At 37.5% G+C, this 7,500-nt stretch overlaps 1 pseudogene; it reads right to left on the reverse strand.

Annotated features, from left to right (window-relative positions):
• Nucleotides 1-5,464: 5,464 nt before the first annotated feature.
• Nucleotides 5,465-6,938, reverse strand: LOC137655233 (uncharacterized; annotated as a pseudogene).
• Nucleotides 6,939-7,500: the final 562 nt, after the last annotated feature.

A 7,500-nucleotide genomic window follows, 5' to 3' on the forward strand; every position in this document is an offset into this window, starting at 1 on the left:
TTAATGAACTGTTTTTAATATCAGGAAAGGTTTACGTACACTTGAGAAGCTTTTTTAGACAAATGTTCACATTCACCACAATTGAGCCATATTCTCACTAGAATTGTTTAGCCTGGTGAGTATAATAAAAACCATTAAATGATGGTGTGATTGTGATTACTGTGGGCTTTTATTCAATCTAATCCACCAGGAAACTACTGTTTTACTAAGGATCGTGGCCATAATATGTCATTTTTATATATAATTAGCTACAACAGCATCTCCAAATATTTTTAGGGTTATTATCCGCTGCCCTTATTTCTCCTTATAACAAATAATTCGTTGCCTCCTTTTTGTCTTGCTGTTAGAAATGCCCTTATACATAGTAAAAGTTACTTTACGGTCCTTGGAGTGTCTATGCACGTGCTACATCATTGTCTTTGGCAAATTAGTGATACAACAACAATTGTGAAAAAAAAAAACAAGTTCAGATTTTAATGCACTGTCTCTTCAAAGCAATGTTTATGAAACCTGTAACAAATCACAACTTGTATAGCAGGTTTAATTGTGACAATAGCTTTATTCCGATGAATTTTTTTACCTTATTTCCTTAATCTCAAATATAGTGCCTTCGTCCGTTTTGAAGGTCAGCAAGACATCCTTCTCTTGATAATAAGCCTGTAGCTGAGGAATGTGAGAAAGTAAGTCTGAAATGGGGTCAGCCCTGGATGTGGACTTTCAAGTGCAAGTTTCCTCTCCAAAATTTAAGTACCTATTTAAGAAAAAAAAATTATCTTTATTTGTGTAATCCTTGTTCCTGCGCTTTGATAAAGGGTCATATACAAAATATTGCCACAGTATATCCTACACTAAATTTGGCAAGGATTGTCTTTCATAAGTATTTTCTGTGTATTCACCAAACCTCTTTCCCAATTTTATTTTCACCGTCTGATATGTTTTTATTATTATCATTATTATTATTATTATTATTATTATTACTAGCCAAAGCTACAACCCTAGTTGGAAAAGCAAGATGCTATAAGCCCAAGGGCTCCAACAGGGAAAATAGCCCAGTGAGGAAAGGAAATCAGGAAATAAATAAATGATGAGAATAAATTGACAATATATCATTCTAAAAACAGTAACAGCATCAAAACAGATATGTCCTATATAAACTATTAACAACGTCAAAAACAGCTATGTCATATATAAACAATAAAAAGACTCATGTCAGCCTGGTCAACATAAAAACATTTGCTCCAACTTTGAACTTTTTAAGTTCTACTGATTCAACTACCCGATTAGGAAGATCATTCCACAACTTGGTAACACCTGGAATAAAACTTCTTGAATACTGTGTAGTAATGAGGCTTATGATAGAGAAGGCCTGGCTATTAGAATTAACTGCCTGCCTAGTATTACGAACAGGATAGAATTGTCCAGGGAGATCAGAATGTAAAGGATGGTCAGAGTTATGAAAAATCTTATGCAACATGCATAATGAACTAATTGAACGACAGTGCCAAAGATTAATATCTAGATCAGGAATAAGAAATTTAATAGACCGTAAGTTTCTGTCCAACAAATTAAGATGAGAATCAGCAGCTGAACACCACACAGGAGAACAATACTCAAAACAAGGTAGAATGAAAGAATTAAAACACTTCTTCAGAATAGATTGATCACCGAAAATCTTGTAAGACTTTCTCAATAAGCCAATTTTTTGTGCAATGGAAGAAGACACAGACCTAATGTGTTTCTCAAAAGTAAATTTGCTGTCGAGAATCGCACCTAATATTTTAAGAGTCATACAAATTTAAAGAAACATTATCAATACTGAGATCCGGATGTTGAGGAGCCACCGTCCTTGACCTACTTACAATCATGACTTCGAGTTTTGTTAGGATTTCAACTTCATACCCCATAATTTGCACCATGCACTAATTTTAGCTAAATCTCTATCAAGGGATTCACCAACCCCAGATCTACATTCAGGGGATGGAATTGATGTAAAGAGAGTAGCATCATCTGCATATGCAACAAGCTTGTTTTCTAGGCCAAACCACATGTCATGTGTTTATAGTATGAAAAGTAATGGGCCAAGAACACTACCCTGTGGAACACCGGATATCACATTCCTATACTCACTATGGTGCCCATCAACAACTCTTTGAGATCTATTACTTAAAAAATCAATAATAATGCTAAGAAACCACCCACTCTCAACTGTTTCAGTTTGAAAACAAGGGCCTCATGATTAACACGTTCAAAGGCAGCACTAAAATCAAGGCTAATCATACGAACTTCCTGACCACAATCAAGGGATTTCTATACAGCATTGGAGATTGTAAGAAGGGCATCACATGCTCCAAGGCCTTTACGAAAACCAAATTGCAAAACTAGGGAGGTAGATGATTACTTTCAGCAAACCTATTAAGACGTTTTGCCAGAAGACGTTCAAAAACTTTAGATAATATGGGAGTTATGGAAATTGGGCAGTAATCAGTTGGACTTGAGCTACCACAAATACATTTACATAGAGGAGTAACATTACCAATTCTCCAACAAGTGCTAAAAACTCCTCTTCTTGCTAACTTGCGTAAAATAACAGATCATTTTGGAGCTAAGAAATCTGCTGTCTTTTTAAAAAAACAAAGGAAAAATACCATTTGGGTCTACACCTCCATAAGCATCAAGGTCCTTCAACAGAGCTTCAATTTCACGAGATCGAAAAGCTAAACTAGTTAGTTAGCCTCAGGAAAACAGGAATGAGGAAGTTCAAGTTTTTCATTACTCTGTTTACTGTCAAAAACATCAGCCAAAAGGGTTGCCTTTTCCTTTGGACAGTGAGTGACTGAGCCATCTGATTTAAGTAAAGGCGGAACTGTTGCATCTACACCAAAGAGTGTAGATTTAAGGGTAGACCACCATTTATGTTCCTGAGTTGTACCAGAAAGGGTTTCTTTATGATTAAATTGTATTCCTTTTCAGTTGAGGGCATAAACTCTCTGAGCAAATGCTCGAAGCTGAGTATAGTTGTTCCTGGTCAAATCTGATCTGTTACCCTTCCAAAGGTGATAGGCCTCCTGCTTCTCTAAATAAGCACGTCTACAATCATCATTGAACCACGGTTTGTCCTTCACTCGGTACCTTAGCACACGAGAAGGGATACGCCTATCAATTATGTTGACTAGATTCTCATTCAAAGGGACAACACGATCAACACTACTATATAATTGTGACCAATTCAAGCACAAAAGATCATGCAAAATCCCATTCCAGTCTGCTCGGGATTTCATATAATTTTAAAAGAGTATGATATATATCAGGGACAGGCTGCTCAGTCTTCACTACTAATGAAATCAAGGCATGATCAGATGTCCCGACTGGAGAACCAACCTTACTAGTTATAACGCCAGGGGAGTCAGTGTATACGAGGTCCAAGCAATTACCAGACCTGTGAGTAGCTTTATCTATGATTTGCTCACAGCCTGATTCAGAGGCAAAGTCTAAAGCTCTTAAGCCATGGCGATCGGTAGGAGAGATAGAACTTAACCACTCCCTATGGTGAGCATTAAAATCACCACAAAGACAAAGAAGCCTTTCTATCATCTTCTTGTATCTTAGCCATAATGGTTAGAAGACAATCGAAGATAGAATCATCCGTGTCTGGATTCCGGTATATCGAACACAAATAAAAGTTGTTATGCCTGCCACAAACTTTTATTACCTGAATCTCATGACATCCACATTGACAGCAGGACTTATGAGAAGCAGGGTACTCGGTCCTAATATACACCGCCATTCCCTGGCCCTAGGATTGCATCACGTTTCAACATTATTGGCTTCTTAAACCCAGTTATAAGGAGCTCAGATGAGGGCCTCCTATTAGAAACCAAAGTTTCTGAGCACAAAAGAATATCATACTGTCTAGACGCAACTGTAAGGTCTTGGATATTTGCATGAAGACCACGAATATTGCAATACAGAAGACGACATTGACGAAATCTAGAACGTACTGGTCCCAGATTTCACTCAATGTCTCCAGACAGCATAAGAATTAATAGAAATAAAAAAGAGACATCATACTTAAAAACTAGATTAACAAGAATTACAACAAAACAATATGTACCGAATTATAAATAAAGTGATTGATGATACCCATAGACTATAGTAAAAAAGTCGGAAAAACTGGTCAACATGGAGGAGCCGATACACCATGCAAGGCTAAATACCCTCCAGGGTAGCCACTTCAACTGAAGGGAGAACAGTAAGGATGGTTTTGAGAAGAGAAAGTACCAGAAAAAGGAAAGACAACCTCTTGATAAACCACCAGGCATCCAGGGCCAACACACCATTTCAAAAAAACAAGAGGAAGAAAAAAATAATAATAAGATAGAATAGTGTGCCCGAGTGTAACCTCAAGAACTCTAACCCAAGACAGTGGAAGACCATGGTACAGAGGCTATGGCACTACCCAAGACTAGAGAACAATGGTTTAATTTTGGAGTGTCCTTCTCCTAGAAGAGCTGCTTACCATAGCTAAAGAGTCTCTTCTACCCTTACCAAGAGGAAAGTACACTGAACAAATTGCAGTACAGTAATTAACCCCTAGGTGATGAAGTGTTTAGTATCTCATTGTTGTCAGGTGTATGAGGAAAGACGAGAATATGTAAAGAATAGGCCAGACTATTCTGTGTAAGTGTAGGCAAAGAAAAAATAAGCTGTGACCAGAGAGAGGGATTCAATGCATTACCGTCTGGCCAGTCAAAGGATCCAATACCTCTCTAGTGGTAGTATCTCAACGGGTGGCTGGTACCCTGGCCAACCTACTACGGTGTTGTTGCCTATCTTCTGTTGTAATTTCTCAGCTAGTTTCTTTTCTGCATATACTGAAGAAATTTTGGCTTCTCCGGTCTCTTATTTCACAGATATCAATAGTAAAGTTTGGTATTTGGTATTTTTTCTGTTCAGAGGCATAGGCTCCAATCCTTCCCCAAGCAGAAGTGCTTTTCACAAAAATAATTGTCACTTGGCATATTATTCCAAGGTTGGGAGAATTTGAAGTAAGATTTCATTCGTGACTTAAAATTCTTATATATAACCATGTGTGTAATCCTTTGTTTCGTATGCCCGTGTATCTCTAAGACCTACAGTTTTCTCTCTATAATTTTCATATGGCTAATTCTCTCTCTCTCTCTCTCTCTCTCTCTCTCTCTCTCTCTCTCTCTCTCTCTCTCTCTCTCTCTCTCTCTCTCTCTCTCTCTCTCATTTTTATGTATTTTTATTATACCTCCTAACCTATATATCTATTTCTGTATCGCCTCAATTTGCATAAGATTTTGCTTTATGTTTGTATCGAAATGGGATTTAGATAACCTGAAATTTACATCTGATTTCTAGTTTTAGAAAACAAATAGATATGTTTTAGTGTTTATTATCATTGAAGAATTTTATATTAAATAAATTATCAGATTTTTTGTGGTTATTTGCCATAAGGTCTTCCATGACCTCCAATGAAAGATCCTCCATGTCCTCCGAGAAAAGAGCCTCCATGGATTCCATGGCCGCCAACAGACCCTCCATGACCTCCAATGAGAGAGCCTCCATGGATACCATGACCTCCAAAACCGGAACCTCCGTGGAGACCAGCGCCTCCATAACTTGTAGAAGTACCTACAAATCCTCCAATAGCTGGGACGATTGTAACACCATGCCCAAAGCCTCCACCATGTCCAAACCCTCCTCCAAAGCCTCCGCCGTGTCCAAACCCTCCTCCAAGGGCTCCGCCGTGTCCAAACCCTCCTCCAAGGCCTCCACCGTGTCCAATACCTCCAACGACGACTCCACCATGACCAAATCCTCCTCCAAGGCCTCCGTGACCTCCAATGATGCCTCCAGTATTGATGCCTCCTCCGTGGACTCATAGCTTCTGCCAGCTAGGGCACAGGTTGCAAGGAATGAGATACTAAAAGCAATCTTGAATGCAGCCTGCAAAGAAAGTTTAAATAAGTTAAATAACAATCTTGTTTGGAAGTTTTATTTGTGAATACCTTGTTCTTAAACTGTTACATATATTATAGATAAATGTTACAAGAGTGTAGAAGGACGGTTGATTGACCAAAAAATCTGAATACAAACTTAAAACACAGCAAGCAAAAGAAAAGAAACTAAAAAAAGAAAATTAGAGATCAGCGTCTCAATTATCAATGTTGAACAGTTATGCCGAAGCCCAGAGTTTTTTCTAGTAATTATGAAATTATGAAGATGAGTCTACTGTTCTCTCTCTCTCTCTCTCTCTCTCTCTCTCTCTCTCTCTCTCTCCTCTCTCTCTCTCTCTCTCTCTCTCTCTCTCTCTCTCTCTCTCGTAGCAGTTAATGAATCTTAAACATCCCTCCCAAGTTTTCCATAAATGTTTACACACTTGAGCAATTTTTTTTTCTGAATATATGCGCAATGCTGATCAGCTCTTATATTACATACAAGTCATACGTACCATCAGATGTTAAAGATTGCTTTCATAAATTAGAGAAAACTATAGAAAACAAACGACTACTATTTATCTCCTACCCAACTCTCCACTGCTATGACGATATTAATTTGTTCGGGGGAAAATATGACATAGGTGACCTGTAAAGTAGTTTAAAGGCTTAAAGGCTGCTCATGAATGGCAGAGGCAAGGGACAGTGACATTGCCCTAGCAAGCAGGATAATGCCCTAGAGACTGACCATATATACATATGCTCAGCGGTCAAGCCCCCTCTCTAACCAAGCTAGGACAAGGAGTGCCAGGCAATGGCTGCATGGCTGCTGAGACCCTCAACAGATAGACTTATAGGCTCCCCCAAACCCCCATCTTTGGCTCACAAGGATGGTGAAGTTGCTGCGACATAAGAAACTAACGACTTGAGCGGGACTCGAACCCCAGTCGGGCGTTCACCGGTCAGGGACGTTACCATTTCGGCCACAACAGTGAATATTTAGGTCTGAGTTGATTTGCGGTTGGCTTTGTAATTTTCACTCATGCGTCTATAGGAGTATATTAAATAGTTTTATTTCTCTTTATCTCTTTCAAATTTTATATATATATACATATATATATATATATATATATATATATATATATATATATATATATATATATATATATAGTGTGTGTGTGTGTGTGTGTGTATGTATATATATTCATTGAAGACGATTGCCTTAGTGGTGTCAATATACTTCCTAAAGGAGTCTTTGATTTTTCTTAGCTGTCGCTTCTTTAAGCAAAGGTTTACCACTGAGTACTCAAAGAAACTAAGAAAATACGAGGATTCTTGCAGGAAGCATAATGACGCTACTAAGGTAATCACCTTCAAAAAAATCTCAATAGCAAGAATTTGTGTTTCAAAAGCATATATATATATATATATTATATTATATATACTATATATATATATATATATATATATATATATATATATATATATATATATATATATATATATATATATATATATATATATATATATCTATGTATAT

The sequence above is a fragment of the Palaemon carinicauda genome, chromosome 16 (assembly GCF_036898095.1).
Source record: "Palaemon carinicauda isolate YSFRI2023 chromosome 16, ASM3689809v2, whole genome shotgun sequence".
NCBI classification, from domain to species: Eukaryota; Metazoa; Arthropoda; class Malacostraca; order Decapoda; family Palaemonidae; genus Palaemon; species Palaemon carinicauda.